The sequence below is a fragment of the Dermochelys coriacea genome, chromosome 2 (genome assembly GCF_009764565.3).
Source record: "Dermochelys coriacea isolate rDerCor1 chromosome 2, rDerCor1.pri.v4, whole genome shotgun sequence".
Taxonomy (NCBI): Eukaryota; Metazoa; Chordata; order Testudines; family Dermochelyidae; genus Dermochelys; species Dermochelys coriacea.
The window spans coordinates 110831007-110851252 of NC_050069.1; the positions used below are offsets into that span (position 1 = coordinate 110831007).

Here is a 20246-nt window from a genome sequence, read left to right on the forward strand (position 1 = left end):
GCGTTACTTGCTGCTTCGCTTTAGAATATATGCTTTTTAATATTCAAAATAAATTAAAAACTGTCTCTAGAGAATGTAAAAATAAAACGGCCAGAATGAGAAGATAAATCAAATGTAAGTCTTGGTCTTAAAGTTTGTTGACAGGGTTCCTTTAAAGTTTACTTCTCACTGTGAGACTTAAGTGTGCAGTCAGGCATATGACTGAGAGCAATCCTAATGGGCAGACTGTAGTAAGCTCACAGGCAAGGAAGGCTTGTTCACCAGGGGAAAAAACACAGTCCACTGCTGCTCAAGCTAGGATGAACTTTACATACTGTATGCCGTTTTTGCTTGATTAAAAATGTATTCATCCTTAAAGGTAAATCACCCTAGGACTTACAATAAGTCACAAATACAAAGATGAATTTATTGAATGTACGTTTATGTAACAGTCTCTTTCTTTCTTTGCAAAATTCGTATTAGTTGGTTGGTGACTTCTGTTCACTCACTGTCCAGGCAGGTTCTTATGAATCCATTCACATGGAAATCAAACTGCACCTGAGCAAACATTGGAAGGTGGGGGAGGAATTGCTTTCCTTTTGCAGCCGCAAACAGTACATGCCTTATGCATGTTTCTTAGGGGAAAATTTTCTCTCATGACAAATTGCTTGATAAAATATTGTAGGAATTAACTTTAGAGTGGTTAATAAAGTGAAATTGTTCTTTTACTGTTCCATCCTTCCTTTGATTTCGGGAAGAAGAGGCTGCACCAAAAAATAAAAAATTCAGGAGAAAAAAAATCTAATCTCATCTTCGGCCTTTCAGTGAACCTGAATGTGAAAATGTGCTAGGAGAGCCCCCCAATGAACTTATAAGGGATGGCATGGAGGAAGGTCTGATATATTTGGAGAGTTCTTCTATAGAATACTACAGAAATAAGCCAGGAGGTATGCGCCGCAATTTACTTTGGAAAAGTCTATAATCCTATTCTAGTGGTCTGAGTGGTATGTAACCTCAACAGAAGCTCAGCCTGTACAGGACTAGGAATCAGAGTAGCAGCCGTGTTAGTCTATATTCGCAAAAAGAAAAGGAGTGCTTGTGGCACCTTAGAGACTAACAAATTTATTAGAGCATAAGCTTTCGTGAGCTACAGCTCACTTCATCGGATGCATTTGGTGGAAAAAACAGAGAGGAGATTTATATACACACACAGAGAACATGAAACAATGGGTTTATCATACACACTGTAAGGAGAGTGATCACTTAAGATAAGCCATCACCAGCAGCATGGGGGGGGAGGAGGAAAACCTTTCATGGTGACAAGCAAGGTAGGCTATTTCCAGCAGTTAACAAGAATATCTGAGGAACAGTGGGGGTGGGGTGGGGGGGAGAAATACCATGGGGAAATAGTTTTACTTTGTGTAATGACTCATCCATTCCCAGTCTCTATTCAAGCCTAAGTTAATTGTATCCAGTTTGCAAATTAATTCCAATTCAGCAGTCTCTCGTTGGAGTCTGTTTTTGAAGCTTTTTTGTTGAAGGATAGCCACTCTTAGGTCTGTAATCGAGTGACCAGAGAGATTGAAGTGTTCTCCAACTGGTTTTTGAATGTTATAATTCTTGACGTCTGATTTGTGTCCATTCATTCTTTTACATAGAAACTGTCCAGTTTGGCCAATGTACATGGCAGAGGGGCATTGCTGGCACATGATGGCATATATCACCTTGGTAGATGCGCAGGTGAACGAGCCTCTGATAGTGTGGCTGATGTGATTAGGCCCTATGATGGTATCCCCTCCACATATCTATTCAGGGGATACCTCAGATATTCTTGTTAACTGCTGGAAATAGCCTACCTTGCTTGTCACCATGAAAGGTTTTCCTCCTTTCCCCCTCCTGCTGCTGGTGATGGCTTATCTTAAGTGATCACTCTCCTTACAGTGTGTATGATAAACCCATTGTTTCATGTTCTCTGTGTGTGTATATAAATCTCCCCTCTGTTTTTTCCACCAAATGCATCCGATGAAGTGAGCTGTAGCTCACGAAAGCTTATGCTACTTGCTTATGCTCTAATAAATTTGTTAGTCTCTAAGGTGCCACAAGTACTCCTTTTCTTTTTAGGACTAGGAATGGAACCTCAGATCAGCTTGTGAAAGAACAATCAGTCCAGCCCAGGAACATGGCCTCTGAAACAATTTCAGTTCCTATTAATAGTCACTCAATGGACCAAACTGTTGCTGGATTTGTTTGCCTCAAGTGACCACAGAAAACTGAACATCTATGAAAGCAGGTGCTGTGCAGCAACAGTGTGGGGAAGTAGGTGTATTTTTATTTAAATGAATATTTCAACTGGGATATACATTGCAGACAGTGCTACTAATTTAAAAAAACCCAGAAGAAAATAAAAACACAAAACAGAGATGCTGGCTGGCAATAATACTGAATCTACAAATAGGACAGACACTTTCCCTCCTAGCGTCTCAGGACATGTTTACAATAGAATCCCATACCACAAGCACCTCCAGAGCAGCAGCCATGGCCTATATTCAGGAAATATTACATCTGTTTGTGTATATAGCTAACTAGCTGAAGCAATTAAAGAGGGCCTACCACCGAAGTGTCAAAGTGTTTAGGTTTCTCCAAAAGAGCATTTTCTGCATTGATAAAAGCAAGAAAAACAGTTACATTCAAGATTTATTACAGAATCTGGGCATTTCTCCAGAAAAAACACAAGTTTCCAAAATCCTAGAATTTTTGCATGATAGCTCTATATTGAGGTCAAGCTAACAAGCTTTATGAAGGTGCAGGCTTTTCTGATGGTGACAGTCTGGGTTTGTTGTCTTTTTGCGTCTTTATGATGTGTAAAGCAATTCTGATTTTTAAGATCTTGTTGGTTTTTTCCTGCTTATTTGCTAGTCTTGTCTTGTCTTCCTTGGTTTTGCTAGAGGACTTGCTGCTGGTTTTAGGGATGAGGACTGTGAGCTCTATCAGCTTCTTTTTGAAGGGGCAAGATGTTGAAGCTTTAACAAAGACATTTTTCTCACATTTCTCAGGCATTTGAGTCTAATACGTATTAATAAAACCAAAGAAAACCCCCAAAGTTTGAAATGTCTGAACAAAAATAACTTTTCCTTTAAATTAAATAGGGTTCACTTTTATGGTATCTCTGAGGTTATAATTCTGCCAGTTCTCCTGTCATCCATAGAGTCTCCCGGGAGAAGTGAGACAAACAAGGCATGAATTCCTATTAAAAAAAACAGAAGAAAAAAAGAAACTCTTAAAAAAGTGGGGAGGGCAGAAAAGGCAGAGCCCTCTTTTTTTTAAAACCACAAACTCAGCTCAGCCAGCTTAACCACCCACTTGAGGACTGAGGATTTTTTGGTTTGCTGGTAACTGCGAAAAATTGAAAAAAGTTGTTTTCCATTAACTAAAAAGAAAATATTACAAACATTTTGGTCAATTGAAAAGTAAAAAAAAAATGTTTTGGATCAAACAAATCTTCTGTTTTGTTTTGAATTGGAATGGTTTGTTTTCATTTTGACCATTTCAAACATTTTTTTATTGTTTTAAAGATACAATTAAAGGAAATTAAATATAAAAGCTCATTTTGAACCAAAAAATAAAATCAAAATCCCATTTTGACATAGACAAAACAAAACATTTCAATTTTTTCAGAATTGTTTGTTTCTGACCAGAGCAATTTGGCGAAACCAACAAGAATTCATGAAGTGTGCTGAATTTGCATTTTTTTACTGAAAAAAATGTCAGCTGAAAATTTTTGCCCAGCTCGCCTGAGGATTTCCTTTGTGTAAGGGGAGCCCCCAGTTGGGCTCAGCAGCCCCCTCTTTTGGCCACAGGTATAGAAGGCATGGCCAGAGTGTGACTGTGTTGCCAAGACCCCAGAGCCAGCATAACTAATATCCTGGGACCAAAACAACTACACCAGCATAGCAAGCACAACTTATCGTCATGTGAAGATCAGAAAAGTGCAATGGTGGAGATGAGCCAATCCTTAAGATCTAGCCTGGTTTCCTGAGTGCTTTGTGTGCATTTCCCTAGTCTTTTAATATCATGGGTTTCCCATGTATTAAACTAGATGTTTCTATTTGGCCTGTTCTCGCATTAAGCAGCAGTCCCTCATCTCAGTGCCACATCCGACAGAGGTCTGTGAATTTTATTCCTTTCCTTCTTGTCTCAGAAATATAACTTGATTCATGTGCAATGTGAGAGAAGGGGTTTTTATTTTCCCAGTAAAGATTGTGTGGGAAGAAAAATATCCATGCTGTCAAACTCTTCATGACTAATAAATATTAACTGCATCGTCTTCTAATTATCCAAAAAAAAAATTTGAATATGTTGCCAACTACTTAAACCATCTGCTAAAAAGCACGCTTAGAGGTTTCATCAGAAAAATAGGCAATGGGGTGAAAATGTGAATAATTTAACCCAGAACCTAGATGAATAGGACATTGTGAATTTCATTTAAATTGTAGGGGGTTTGTAGGAGTCTCCACATTAGTGACAATCTTGTACATGAAGTACTCTGTAAACCTTTTTCCATGAGGATATAATTGAATGCTCAAATTAGCACGCAAGCATTGAAAAAACTCTTTAATTAGGGTGTGGAGGATTTAAGATTCCACCTGCAGCACCCATTTTGAAAATCAAGCTAAACATAGTACATGTCCATTGTCTAGTCCGGGCAATACAATAATTAAACTCAACAGAATAAGTACTGGACAGAGTAACAAGATTAGTTTCCATTTAAGTTTTGCAAGGCAGATGCGTACCAGTTTGGCTCCCATTCACATTTTTCTTACTTTTGCTTTCTTGTGCATTCTTCATTTCTCTTGTTCTGGCAAACTTGTTGCTGTGATGTCTTGAGGAAAACGAGAGAGAGAGAGAGAGAGAGAGACTTTGAAATGCCAGGCAGCAAGCAGGAATAACCCAAAAAGCAAGTGATATTTCAAAGCTTTGGGTCAAAATGAGTCATCAAGCTCTGGGGCCTGCATCTTCTCAGAAACTCTTTGAATTCTAGATGCTTACTGCCCTTTTCACCACTAATAATGAGACAATCAATAAAGTATTTGATCCATTCCATGAAGGCATTACAGAAATTGGTGCTATGCTCTTAGACATGAAAAAAACCATTTTGATATACATGCTAAAATTGTCATGCTCAAGCCAACTGTACAGGATCATGGCTCATTGTTTCATTCTTTAATGACTTCCAGCAGGATTATAAAGAACTTTATAGAAAGAACAAATATGTGCCAAGAATATTGAGCTATTTTATATATTAAATATTGAGATGCTCAGGATCACAGATTCCATAACTAGTTATATAAAGTATTGTTTGTGAAGTGGATCCTTCCAGCATGTAATTTTCATGGCAGGGGTCTCCTCATGCTCACAATGAAGGCAAGGAAAATTTCCATTCCCAATGGAAATCTCATTCAGTTCAGCAGGAGACAAGCAATCCTTTAGTCAGGTTTGAGATTTAGTAACTGGGGAAGAAAAAAATGGGTAAAAAGGCAATGTGAATAGTGTTGATTACTCAGTCTACTTAAAACCTGTCCAGTAATATCTTCAGATGTGAAGGTGATTCTGTGTGGGGGCAGAGGAGTACCAGTTTTTCCTGGTTATATTACAGACACTTGAGTGGACACAGAGCTCTCGAGTCGTATTCTCCATCCAAAGATGATGAGGATCTCCCACTGACTTCAGGGAGATGTCCCTAGAAATGTGACTTCAATTACCAGTTTAATATTTAATTTCCTTTTCTTCTGAAAGATTTACAGTCTTATTTTACCCCAAGTTAGACTCTTGTGATACATGCCAAATAGGCTAAAGTTTCCGTTTGAATCAGTTTCTGGGATTACTTGTCATTTTAACCCTCCTTTCTATTATTATTATTATCTAAACATTAAATATAAAATTCAGTAGGAAACCCTGGACATAGCCTGAGGCCAGAATGTGAGTGATCACAGCCTCTCTGCGTCAAGATCTCTATATCATCTACCCACTGGATGGGAGTGTGTAGCAATGCGAGGACGCACCGGCACGGCGCCTCCTGCTGGTCATCTGGGAATTAGCTCTTTTCCAGATTACGGAGCACCCTCTGCAGGCCAGTGTCTCGCCTGCCACTGTCCCTCCTGGACCCCGGTGCCTGTTTACACTGGGGTTCTGCCCCAGCAGTACCCCACACTCTGGGTCTCCCTTCCAAGGGGAACCCCCACCCTCTAAACCCACCTTGCCTCAGTGGCTACTGCCAGTCACCATCTAGCCCCCGCTCACTGGGGCAGACTGCCGTCTGTAATGGCCACTCATCACTGGCAAAGGGTTAGGGCCAGCTGCCTCTGCCTATCCCTGGGCTGCCCCTCTGCAGATCCCGTACCTTTCATAGGCTTTAAACAAGGCCTGCAGCCTGGGGATTTACTAGGCTGGAGCTCCCCAGCTCCCTTTTGCCCTTCCCCAACACTGCTCCACTTCAGGTACCTTGCTCCCAGGCAGCTAGCCCCTCCCACTCCAGGGCTAGAGTGAGCCTCCTAGAGCTTCTGGCCCTCAGCCCGCTTACAGGGACAGCTGTGGTCTGATTAGGGCGTGGCCCCAGATGTGGCCACTTCCCCCAATCAGCCTAGTTTTTCTCAGCCGCAGACCTCTTCAGGGCTGCTTTTACTATTGGCTCCCCCAGGCAACCATCTCCCAGGGCTGTTTTAACCTCTTCAGGGCCAGAGCGGGGTGACCAGCCCACTACAGAGTACAACAAAGATTATGCGCTCTTAGGACATAATCTCCCTAGTGCGAATTCTGGGAGAGAGAAGACTTGCACCATCTCCCACGCAGTTCCCATGGTGAAATGCAAAAATCTATAATTCGTGTGTGTGTGTGTGTGTGTGTGTGTGTATGTGTAAATACGATTTGGGAGCTGTTCCTCCCCAACTATTGGTCCTCATTTCTCAGCGCTTAGGATGTTAGGCAGGATGTTAGTGCTGAAAGATATATAATGGACAGCGTTACCCAGTTGTGTTGTGCAAGTTTTCCAGGTAAAGAGACTGGCGGTATTTTTTTTTAATGTGACTTACTGGGTATTTTTTGTTTATTGTGACTGAGCAACATTTATGATGTACTGAAATACTGGCATATGATTTGCTTCACTTTCAGTTAATTGCTGGTTGTGTTGATTTAGGTCAATTGAAAATGAAGTAATTCCTCCCACTTCTATTGTAAAAATCCATGAATTCAAATCCCAAGAGATTATAGTTGTTCAAGATGCCTAGGGACCGAACATTCTCTTGTGTGCTGGAATGGTGGCTGGCAAAACCCCAGAGTCCCAAGAGAGGGACATGGTCAGCCAGCTTTCAGACCCCACCAAGTCAAATGCATGCACATTGCTGTTGGAAGTAAGTGCTGGGGTGGGAAAACACGTTGCTCTTTTTTAGAGCTGTAATAAACAGCACTGCCAAGCACTTTGGGCCTGATCTGAAGCCCACTGTAACCAATGGGAATCTTTCCACTGACTTGACTGAGCTTCGGAACAGGCCCTTCCTCCACCCGTTTATTCCTTTCTTCCCTGTTCAGAGAGGACCATTGCTCAGAGGCTCTCCACAGCCACTACCACATTTTTCTGCAGTATGCCTCAAAACAGTAAGGCCAGTATCTGGCCCTTAGGTGTTCATTACTACATCCTGATTCCAGATCTAATTTTTCCAAATAAAATTTTTCCCAGTCATTTTCTTTGAGTTAATTCCCACCTGAAATTAAGTTTGCTGTAGGCTATAATAAAAGTACTGGGGAATAGAATTATAACAGAAGAAATATAAAGGACATCTAATATTGAAAACCTCATACTGTATACTCAAATATTAGTTCTCTCCTCTTTCTAAATATAATTTCCTTCTTTGACAGGGTTACTGGCCTAGTGGATGTGGGGAAACAGTAGATGTGATATATCTGGATTTTAGTAAGACTTTTTACATAGTTCTCAGATATCTTAGAGAAATGTGGTCTAGATGAAGTCACTATAAGGGGATGCACAACTGATTGAAAGTCTCTACTCAAAGAGTAGCTAGCAAGGGTTTGCTGTCAAACTGGGAGGTCAAATCTGAGGAGGCCCCTCAAGAGTCCATCCTGGATCCAATATTATTCAATATTTTCATTAATGACTTGGATAATGGAGTGGAGAGTATACTTCTAAAATCTGCAGATTCACCAAGCTGCGGGGACGAGGGAGGGAGGGTTGAAACCACTTTGGAGGGCAGGATTAGAATTCTGTGACACATGAAAGGGTTAAACAGCCTGCAAAATAAATAACCCTCAAAAGACGTGGGGAGATAATGTTTGTGTTTTTTGGTGTATTTACATATGTATGAGTAGGGTCGACAATGTAATCAACAGTCCCTATCTATACTGTATTCTGATAATTCAGAGGGTCAAAAGAAGATCCTAGCGTTTAAATGAATTGTAAACTCGGGATATCTTGGTATTCATCTCTCTTTGAAATGTACTGTAAATGGTGGAGGAACAAGCAAATGGCCTTATGTTAATTCGTATAGCAAAGTACCGGTGATGGACCTCCTTCAAAGTCATCCTAATTACCTTTTGTTCCCTGAGGCACTCCAACCTGTCAAAAGACATGAATTGTATAAAAGATCCTTGGATCCTGATTCTGTCATCTCAGATCTGCTTAGGCTTCACAGGGGAAGTTTGAGTTGCAAGACTGAGGTCCCAGTTATGCTGGTACTCCCTGAGTATGATATTTGGACATTGGACTATGACCTATGAACTGAATTCTAAAGAAACTCTTTGCAACTACAAAGCTCACCATCTCTGCTATGAATCTGAACCTAAATGGATTGAACACATGTCTGTATGTATATTTATCTTTTAACCATACTTTCTCTTTTTTGTTTTTTAATACATTTTAGTTTAGTTAATAAGAATTGGCTGTAGCGTGTATTTGGGTAAGATCTGAAACATTCATTAACCTGGGAGGTAATGTGTCCAATCCTCTGGGATTGGTAGAACCTTTTCTTTTATATGATGAAATAAGATTTTTAGAAATCATCATATTTGACGTGGGTACCTGGATGGAGGCCTGAGGCTGGATCACTTTAAGAGAACTGTGTTGTTTGGACTCCTGAGTAACCAGTAAGGTAATAAAGAAGCTGTTTTATGGTGGCTTGGTAAATCCAAGAATTGGAATATCCACCAGCTTTTGGGGGATTATCTGCCCCATTCTTTGCAGTTCAACTGAGTGACCACAGTTGGCTCCCGACTAGGACCCTCTCACAAATTCAAAAGGACCTTGACAAACTGGAGAATCGGTCGGTATTCAACAAGATGACATTAAATAAAGACAAATGCAAAATACTTCACTTAGATAGGAAACATGGAATGTACAACCACAAAATGGGGAATAACTGGCAAGGTGGCAGTCCTGCTGAGAAGGATCTGGGGGATATAGTGGATCACACACTGAATATGAATCAACAATTGTGAAAAAAGCGAATGCCATTGTGGTGTATTAACAGGAGTGTGTATTAACATTGTGGTGTATTAACAGGGGTCTAGTATGTAAGACACTGGAGGTAATTGTCCCACTCTACTTGGTACTGGTGACACCTCAGCTGGAGTACTGTGTACAATTATGGGCACCACACTTTAGGAAAGATGAGGTCAGATTGGACAGAGACCAGAGGAGAGCAACAAAAATGATAAAAGGTTTAGAAAATCTGACCTACTTGGAATGGTCAAACAAACTGGGTGTGTTTAGTCTTGAGAAAAGAAGACTGAGGGGTGACCTGATACCAGTCTTCAAATATGTTAAGGGCTGTTGTAAAGAGGAAAGTGATCAGTTGTTCCCCATGTCCGTTGAAGCTAGGACAAGAAATAAGGGCTTAACCTGCAGCAGGGAGAAATAGGTTAGATATTAGGAAAAGCTTTCTAACAATAAGGATAATTAAGGACTGGATAGGGAGGTTGTGGAATCCCGGTCATTGGAGGTATTTAAGAACAGGTTTGACAAACACGTGTCAGGGATGGTCTAAGTTTACTTGGTCTTGCCTCAGCATAGGGGGCTGGATTTGATAATTTCTCAAGGTCCCTTCCAACCCTACATTTCTATGACTCTATAATGCTGATTTTCTCTTGTTTCTATAAACCTCCCGGCTATTCACTGTGGCTCTTTATATATATAATGCCGGAGTACATGTTAAGGTCAGTTTATAGAAATTACTGATCGTCGAGACAATAACAGAGGAAAAAAGTAATATTGAATAGAGCTAAAAAATTCCTAATGGTTACATAAGGCAACAACAAAGGAGCTTGTACTGTCTTTCTCTTTCATAGAAAAGTCTATGATTCTGCATACAACAAATCCATGAAGGTTTGAACACTAACTGCAGAGCATGTTGGCAATCAATTCACCCCTCTTGCAACTGGTGATGGATTTTCTATAGATCTTATCACTAGGCAGAACAGAAATAAGATGCAATATGTTCCTGCCACAGACAAGAACTGCCGCTTTTAAATTCTGTGCCTTAAATTTTTTACTCTTTTTACTTGCTTTGCTAGTCTGGTGATGTTATCAACTTCATGAGAGCTTTTGTTTAGGGTTTATTTTTCCTCCTCTTGGTGTTTCCTTTCACATTTTGGCTGAATTTAAATGAAACTTTCTGCCTGCCAAAAGCAGTCCTATAACTGAACAGTATCTCTGCAAAACTTCATTTAAACATTAAACAAAGACACTGGGATAACCAAAGCTTGTCATTTGGGGATGTATAGTATGTTTCAGTATGCTCTGGTTTCTCCAGACACAAGTACAGTGAAGAGGCCAAGCTGGCTCTGGTGAAGCTTACTGGTCTCCCATCTCCTGAGGGGGCACAGTGACGAGGAGATGCCCTGGCTAAAGGGGAGCAAATCAACTAGCTTTCCTAGCACCAGAGCAATTCTGTGTGTTTTAGGTCCTTTAAAGGTGCTGCCCCCATTGGCTGTGCTGCAAAATCACATGGCAGTCCCTGAAAGTTCTACTGGCTATTGTTACTTGTTCCTTCAGAGCGACTTCAGAGCCTAAGAACTGATCTACGCCACAAACTTATGTCAGTATAACTACATCGCTCAGGGGTGTGGAAAATCCACACCAACCTCACCCCCGGTGTAGACAGCGCTGTTTCAATGGAAGGGCTTCTCCTGTCATTATAGCTACCACCTACCACCTCCCAAGGAGATGGAGTACCTACATCAACAGGAGACGCTCTCCCATTGGCATAGTAGTGTCTTCACTATGTGCTACAGTGGCACAGCTCCACTGGTACAGCTGCAGCACCATAAGTGTAGACAAGCCCTAAATAATAATTGGACCTAATGGGAAGATTCCTCTTGATTTCAGTGGACTTTTGGATCATCTCTAAAGGCCAGAATCTGCATTCAGTATTCATAGTAAGTAGTACTTTCTCCATGAATAACCCCACTGATTTCAATAGAACTATTCACCTGGGAAAGTATTACACAATGTCAAATTTGCAGGTTCTGGTCCAAATTAATTATACCTGAGATACTGGAATCTTTTCTAACCAAATGATCTTTTTTTAAAATGATTTTTTTAAATCACCAACATTATTAATTATTTTTTAAAAAGACATTATGCCTGTCTTTCAATTCCACCCCCCCCAAACCATTATATGTATATTTGTTTTAATTTTTCATTTACTGAAACTGGGTTTTCACTAAGTGAAAAATACAGAAAATCACTGTGATAATAAACACAACAAGGAGTCTTTGTGGCACCTTAGAGACTAAGTCATCTTAGTCTCTAAGGTGCCACAAAGACTCCTCGTTATTTTTGCTGATACAGACTAACACAGCTACCACTCTGAAACCTGTCACCATTGTGATAATGTTTTTGATATTTTGTTCAATAAAAATTGAAGGGAGGTGGTTGAAAAAATGAAAAGAAAAAGGTGTCCATTTTAAACCCTGCGATTTCTTAAATTTTGAAATTTGTCATGAAATTAGATTTTCGTTTTCTGATCAGCTCTAATTTAAACCTTTCTAGCAACCTCTTCATATCCTAGTTGCTTGTGAAGCTCACACTGGAACAGACCTTCACTATTTTCTATGGCAAATGCTTAAGCTGGGAAGACAAATGCATTAGACTCTCCTGGATCAAGCATGCCATCAACCATCCACCAAAAAGTTACATCAGAACAAAGCCATTTCTAAACTTTGTTTAAAGTAAAGCTGAGGCCATCCTACTCTCATGAAAGTGGGGGGAAACCACTTAAAATCAGGAAGCTACATTATGTGCAGATTATGAAATTAAAATGAATGCATCTTTTGCCAGCTGGTTTCACACCTCCGGTTGGCAATCCATACAGGTTTGGAAGGGAATTAAATCAATTTTTCAGCGGAACTAACTATTTTTGTTATCATATAGATTCCATAAGCTATGCTTTGGGGCTGTCAAGACAGGCAGACAGCTACATGAGGGGTGGACGGAGAGAGGATGATGGAGATGAAATCATGACCTCCACTGACTCTGCAGGAAGAAAGGCACTCATCCCATCCACAACAGTTCTTCAACCTGGCTTGATTTTTGAATAGGCCCCACTCAGGGCCTTCCACTGAACAAAGCATGTAAAAAGTCATCTGATGTGGGTATTGCTTCAAATGAGAATTTCATATGTCTTCTAGGCTTTAATTACTTTTATTTTACTTCTTTTGCACTTGGGGCTGTGATTGCTTTGGACAAAATGAAATAGATAAATAAAGAGAAATACTGTCTCTTTAAAAAATGGGCAAGAGAGAAGAGTTGGGACCACAAAGGATCTGCCTAGATGCTAGCCTGAAAATTAGCTGATAGGCTTGTGATAAAATGTGTTCATGATGGCAGAAGTTTCTTATCACTGCATGAGGTGCAGTAATATTGCTATTACTTGTTGTTCTTAAAAATCACCTGCCCTCTAGGACCTTTAAGTGTTATTAGAGTGGAAATGGAGTTGTATCAGCTTTCGGTCAGGAATTGCTGCTTTACTTCAGAACTGATGAGTTAGCTCTTAGCATTTTCAGAAAAGGGCTCTTAGCATTATCAGAAAAGGGCCCTCAAAGCACAATGCAGCAACTGATTTTCCAACATGCAGAGCAAATCCATGCTGTGTATTGTAGGTCAGGATCACGTCTTAAGTTGTGTACTAACTGCAGGATTAAATATCTTCTGGCAATCGGGCATTTGTTTTCTGGCGTGTATTCATAGCAAGTTCTGGAATAATGACTGGATACTGCTCTTTCTCTTTGGTGTTTCCCATCCTCCAATGGATTATGGGGAAATTCAGCCCTGTGCAGAAGGCCAGAACATCATCTATGCACCATGTAAGTCCCATTTAAGCCCGTTTTGATTAGTTAAGTAGTGCATAGCCTCTATACAGGGGTGATTGTCTCTTCCTGTCAGTAATAATTACAATAGACATGGTTTGAATTTTCGGCTTAACTCTCTTAGTAGGATTGGTTTGGGTCCAAGTTCCATTTGATCTGAATCACTAAGCTCTAGCGGTTCCTGTTGCACAATCAATGTTCAAGGCCATTTGGCTAAAAAGTTTGGGTTCTGAATCACATATAATTTGTAAGTGTTGTTGTAGCCATGTTGGCCCCAGGATATTAGAGAGCCAATGTGAGTGAGGTAATATTTTTTATTGGATCATCTTTAGTCGATGAGAGAGACAAGCTGAGGAAGAGCTCTGTGCAGTTTGACAGTTTCTCTCTCTCACCAACAAAAGTTGGTCCAATAAAAGATATTACCTCACCCGCCTTGTTTTTCAAATATAGTTTGCAAATGATGCTTTAGTGGAGCATGGTACTATTGGCCAGAGAAAATTAGAGAATGTGCACAGTAATGTTTATAGAGCCAAACTAGAGATTAGTTTCTATATGCTACAAAACACCAGACAGTGTTAGAGCCAGACATCTCTAATGGCTAACCAGCACCAACACTATAATACTCCAACAGCCTAAGTACTGGCATGACCCTGCGGCTCAGAAGAGCAGTTCTAGATATATGTGTGGTACTGAAGCTAGGAAAGTCAATGCATTGCCATGTTAAAGACTGGTTTATTACAAGCAAAATGCTGCATGCATTTTGTCATGTGGAAATATCACTGCTGAAGACTGATAAGGAAGCAGCAAAATCACTGGGGAGAGAACTAAGTAGGAGCCTGAAAACATTTCTGAAAAAAGAGAATGAGAGGGAGAGAAGGAGCCAGAGATGTTCATAGAAATCCTTTTGTAGCTGTCTTTTTGAACTCTGTCTTCAAGACTACAATAATTTATTCATCAGAAAAGGTTCACAAACATGCTAAATCTATATTTGTAGATTTATATGTTATTGAATAATACAGAAAAGAACGTAAATCATTTGTACACAACTTTTGTTGCGCCATGGGTCACAATCGGTCACAATCATAACTTTCCAGATCCCAAGGGTTAGTGAGGTGCAGTCCTAATCTGCATACATATTACCATACATTTATACAGGAACTGAATCAGAGATGAATGTGCACAGTTATTATCATTGTGTATTTACAGAGTGTGGACAGAACTTTACAAAACACATAGGAACACAAGATATATTTTGAGAGCTGTAGAGTAAGACTGGCACAGTTTTTCTGAAACCTGTTTCTTGATGACCTCACTCATCTTTGAGCGGGCCACATGCATTAAACAATACAGGCTTCAGTGTTGACTTCAATGTTGACTTCTTCAGATTCATAACAGAAAAGATCTGATCTTCCAAAGAGGTACCCACAGCTATTACACAATTCTGGATCTTCCTGTGGATGGACCACATGAGCTTACATGGCTGGAGAACAGGAATCTTAAATTCTTATTGTCTTGTCAAATCTACCTGAACTCCATTTCCCAACGCTATTGCTGGTTCTTCCTCTCTCTCTTCTCATCCCCCACATTAGCAGAGAAGAGGTTACATATTATCAGACCTTTTCATGCATTTTCTGGTGCTGATTAACCATTTACCCACTGGAATCAGCATTTCTGGATATGGGGTAGATGCTGATCCTGCAGTGAAAGACAGATTGGCCCCGGGGCAGCAATAGTGACTGTCACATTGCTGTAGTCTTGAATGACAAGGATGGTTAATTTCACTTCCCAAAAGATGGAATATTGGTGCAAAGGGTCACTGACACCATGGTCATACACCATTTTATTCCTAAAGAAAGAACCCCAAGAGAGGTCTTTAAGCCTATGTTCCTCTTGAGGTTCTGCAGAACAGGAGGGAAATGGCAAATAAAGATTATAAGGCTGATTTTTAAAGTTAACCAGCAATGGGCATTGACATTTAGTAAATTGGCCAATGGCATCCCTAGTCAGAGAAGATCCTGGGACGATTGCCAAACTGCCAACACAATGGCTGGATAAGTCTCCTAAAGGACACGCAGGGCACTGCTGGGAGAAATATTCCCTTTGACTTCAAGGCACTATGATGCTCTGCATCAATTACTATCTAAAGAGATGGAAGAACAGTACAATGTGCTCAGAATAAAATGCTCTACAGGCAAGTTTAGATTTTATACTTAAAATGGACATTTATGGAATTTCATTCAGTGCCTCTTGTCTTGAGAAAAAGTGCAAAATGACAAGGAAAAGAACAGAGCATAGCTGTTTCTGGTACCATGTAGTGGGGAACCTGAACTAAAACCTCAAATCTGAACAACTGAAGGCTGAGACTGTTTGAATCCAGACTCAGATTCAAACTTTGCAGCTTGGGCCATCTCTCTAGTACAATCAAAACTTGACTAGTTCCAGATATAGGCCAGATCCTCTGCTGAGTAAGTCAGTTGACTTCAATGGAGCAAGGTCTTGTTACATCAACTAACATTTGCACATGGTGTTATTAAAAAAATGTGGCAGGTGTCTGTCATCCCAGCAATACTTACAGGAATGATGGTTGTAACTGAGAGTAGAGGAAAACATGATTGACTTTTCCAGGTATATATTCCAGTGGATCCAGCATCTGAGAATGTATTTGATACATACAGAGCTAAGTCCATATGCAGGGATAAGAGTGTATTCATCTGGGAGCATAGAACTCATATAAGCCAAAGTAAAGGGAGTGTTTCAGTTTTCATATAAAATGGATAATGTTGCAGTGTCATTAAATAAAAGTTACATGTTATTTGATTTCTGATACAAAGCAGTACACTCTCAGATACTATAGTGATGAGCTGAATTGTTCGTTAACAATGCGGTTCAACGCTACATTATTTGTGTCATGTGACTGGTCACTTGAGTCATATGGTATTTCTGCACTGTGACTGGATGACTGAAACTTTTTCAACAGGAATAACAAATAATGAATAATGAAAGCTATGCTCTAGTTCAAATGAGAATTAATGTGGGAAAAGCCCTATGGAGGTCAGGCTAAGTGATCACAATGCTTCCTTCTGGCCTTGGTATTTATGAATCAGTTTTTGTAATCCTTCAGCCGGCTCTAATTTTGGGTGATCTGTTGAGCAAGTACTGATGGCCTGAATTAGTACTTCCTTGAATCTAGCTTATGTGTTTTCAGAAAACTCTTTTTTGTTTGTTCATGTTTTTTCTGTAGCTTATTTGTTGTTGTTTTTATACCTTATGATTCCATGTGAGGCACTGGGCTCTTCTAGCACCATTACTATAGCCATGTTGTGTATGTTACATGGAAGAGGGCACCATGTATGGTTTTTTTCCCAGCAAAACTTACAGCTCTAATGGGGGAAAATCCTAATTAATACTAGGGGATTCACATAGGAAAGCATATCTTTTAATTTTAACACCATATATGCAAAATATAGGTATATTTATATCCCATATTAGGATAATGATTTAATATGTCAGGGATATATATGTTGTTTCTTTCTACAATATCTATGATCCTATGTTAGTCAAGGGGTGTGTGTACATGTATAGATAAATAGATCTAAAGATATACAAATATAGATATATCGTGTTCTTTTAAAGAACCTAACGTAAAGAAGATGAAGAAATTGTGGTTTACTTATCAATTGTATTTCTCTTCTTAATAGTGTTTGCTATTTGTTCATAAAACGGCAGTTTCTCTAGAGGCGTATACAGTAGCTAAAAACTATATTCGTATATCCCATCATAAAGTAATGTATATTTATTTTTTAAAGTATGTCCTTTTTATTTTCTTTATTATCCACCCCTTTTAGCTCTCACCTCCTCTTTGTTAAAGAGGATGATGCGTGTTTTCGTCTGGAATCAACCTCCCCATCCAAACTGGGCTCATGACCCATCATGCTACTGCTGGTATAGCTACAAGTCTGACTGTGAGTCTAAGCCTGGCTTACTCTCCCATCTGGCACCACAAAATTGCTGTCGATCAAGTGACCACCGATAATTTCGGACGCAGGGTATTGCAAACAGCGACTATCACCTCTGTCATCACTTCCAAGGGTTTGAGGCTTGTCCTTGTTGCTTTGCTAATTTGCTTTATTTATTTACTGTAGGTGCTTCTGCCACATCTTTGTGTACATTGGTAAATGGAAGCGACCAATTGCATGGTTGAAAAAAACCCAGGTAAAAGCTTCTGTTTGTGCCTACTGGTAGTGTAGGTGGGGCTCTTGTTGAGGCTCTTCCTTCTGGGTATAGCAGTGAAATAAGGCTAGATTTTGACATCTATTTACAGCCATAATTAAGACAAGTGAGCTCAATGCTCAACTGCACTGAGCTCACATTCAGTGCATGTGAAAGGGACGGGGAGCAAAACTGGCTACAAACAATCTATACACTTTTCTCAATTCTTAGCCAGCCAGGGAGACAAACTGGTCCCTGGCATAAGTTAGAGCAGCCATAGGGCTGAGGGTGCAAGTTAGAGCAGCCACAGGACTGTTCTAACTTGCACAGGCTAGAATGATTCCCTATGGACTATTCTGCTAGCTGGGGATTGATGTAGTGCATCACCATTGGTGACTTCAAGGGTGTAAGATCAGATCCTGCAACAGGACACCTTGCAAACCTTTTAGCAAATTAGAAGCCAGCCATTTGTATTTGCATTCTGTGAACAATCATGCAGGTGGAAGTGGAAATAATAGACTTCTTCTTTTTATCTTTGTTCTTCATTGTGCACCACATTTTGGTGCTGGAAGGTTGGGAGATATAGTAGAGTGCTGGTGCTCTGCTCTTGCTTGGAAATAAAATGCAGAAGCAAGATCCTTTCCCAGATAGTCCCATTCTCTCTCCTGCTCCCAGTCCTAGTCTCCTTGTGCATCTAGTCCCAATCTTCCCCATACCTGATCTCCCAATCTGTTTCCCTCCCATCCCCCCCAACTAGCCTCCAGTCCCAATCTCCTTCTACCCAGGCTCCTTGTCCCAGTCTAGTTTCCCCCTCCAAGTCTGGCTCTTGTCCTCTCTGCTCAGACCACAGAACTTCCTCCTCCATACTGCCCGAGGCATGCAGAGGGGGTCACTGAGAACACAGGAGAGCAGTCTCCCTGCTCTCAGCTCCTCTGCCCAGCTCCAATCTGATCAGAATTGCAAACGCTAGGAAAGTCCTGCTCAGGACCATACTGGAGCATGCCCCATGTGGACAGAACCTTTGGGGAATTTAACTGCGAAGCTCTAGCAAGGCTTTTCAGCATGTGTGAATTGTGATTTTTTCTCATAGGCTTATAACATGACCAAATTTGGGGAGACTTTCAATTTTCCCATGTAGGTGAGGCGCCAAAGCACTCTTGAAAATGTCACTATGCACCTATCCGCATCTTTCAACAGCAGTGTGGAGAGGAAGATTTACTTCTTGTGTCTTGCTTACAACACACTTGCTAATGCATCCCAGAATGATGTTTGCTTTTTTTTTAAACAGTGTTACACTGGTCACTCATATTTAGCTTGTGGTCCACTATGACCCTCGGGATCCCTTTCCACAGTACTCCTTCCTAGGCAGTCATTTCCCATTTTGTATGTGTGCAACTGATTTTTCCTTCCTAAGTGGAGCACTTTGCATTTGGCCTTATTGAATTTCATCCTATTTACTTCAGACTATTTCTCCAGTTTGTCCAGATCATTTTGAATTTTAATTCTATCCTCCAAAGCACTTGCAACCCCTCCCAGCTTGGTATCATCCACAAATGTTATAAGTGTACTCTCCATGTCATTATCTTGCAACCCCTCCCAGCCTGGTATCATCAAACTTTATAAGCATTCTCTCCATGCTATTATCTTAACTTCTCTTTGCAACTGTTCCTAGCACCAGAACTCAGAAAACAAACCACGTGATTTTGGTGTGCCTGTGTGTGTGCTGATTTTCTTTATTTGTACATGCCAAGTGGGAATTGCAGATAGGTAGAAGACGTTCCTTCTTACTACCCTCTCTTTAATGGACATGATTCATTTGATGATACAACCAGGGTTGCCAGAATAGGGGAGGCCAGGTGGCCATGGCCCCATCACTTTTTATCAGCTGTAAGGGCAAGCAACAGGGGGAGGGGGCAGAGAGGAGCAAGCAGGGAACAGGGTCTTGGGGGGAAGATGCAGTGCAGGGACTGGGTCTGGGGGGTCGGGAGGGGCAGTGGCTCTGGCAGAAGGGGTGTGTGAGCGGGGGAGGACTATCATTCGGGCACCAGTGGCCTCCTCCCCACTTCTAGGGAATTTCTGTCACTCCTGGATAGAATGCATGGTGAAGGCTGGCAAAACCTCTATGTAGCCAAGTGAAGATGTTAGGCCACAACTGGAGTATTGTGTCCAGTTCTGGGCACTACATTTCAGGAAAGATGTGGACAAACTGGAAAAAGTCCAGACAAGAGGAACAAAAATGATTAAAGGTCTAGAAAACTTGACCTATGAGGGAAGATTGAAAGAATTGGGTTTGTTTAGTCTCGAGAAGAGAAGACTGAGAGGAGACATGATACAGTTTTCAAGTAATAAAAGGTTGTTACAAGCAGGCGGGAGAAAAATTGTTCTCCTTAACCTCTGAGGATGGGACAAGAAGCAATGAGCTTAAATTGCAGCAAGGGCAGTTGAGGTTGGACATTAGGAAAAACTTTCTGTCAGGGTGGTTAAGCACTAGAATAAATTGCCTAGATAGGTGTGAAATCTCCATCATTGGAGATTTTTAAGAGCAGGTTAGACAAACACCTGTCAGGGGTGGTTTAAATAATACTTAGTCCTGCCATGAGTGCAGGGGACTGGACTAGATGACCTCTCAAGGTCCCTTCCAGTCCTAAAATTCTATAATTTGTGGACAGGTGTGCACTGTCTCTACC

The 20246-nt window shown here is 40.7% G+C and overlaps 1 long non-coding RNA gene across 1 annotated transcript in view; it reads left to right on the plus strand.

Annotated features, from left to right (window-relative positions):
- The window catches only part of LOC122458752, a 307345-nt gene that overhangs the window by 159780 nt on the left and 127319 nt on the right, over positions 1 to 20246 (plus strand). Inside the window, exon 3 of the long non-coding RNA XR_006278982.1 lies at positions 17493 to 17562. This is a non-coding gene — a long non-coding RNA (uncharacterized LOC122458752). The remainder of the gene's footprint in view (positions 1 to 17492; positions 17563 to 20246) is intronic.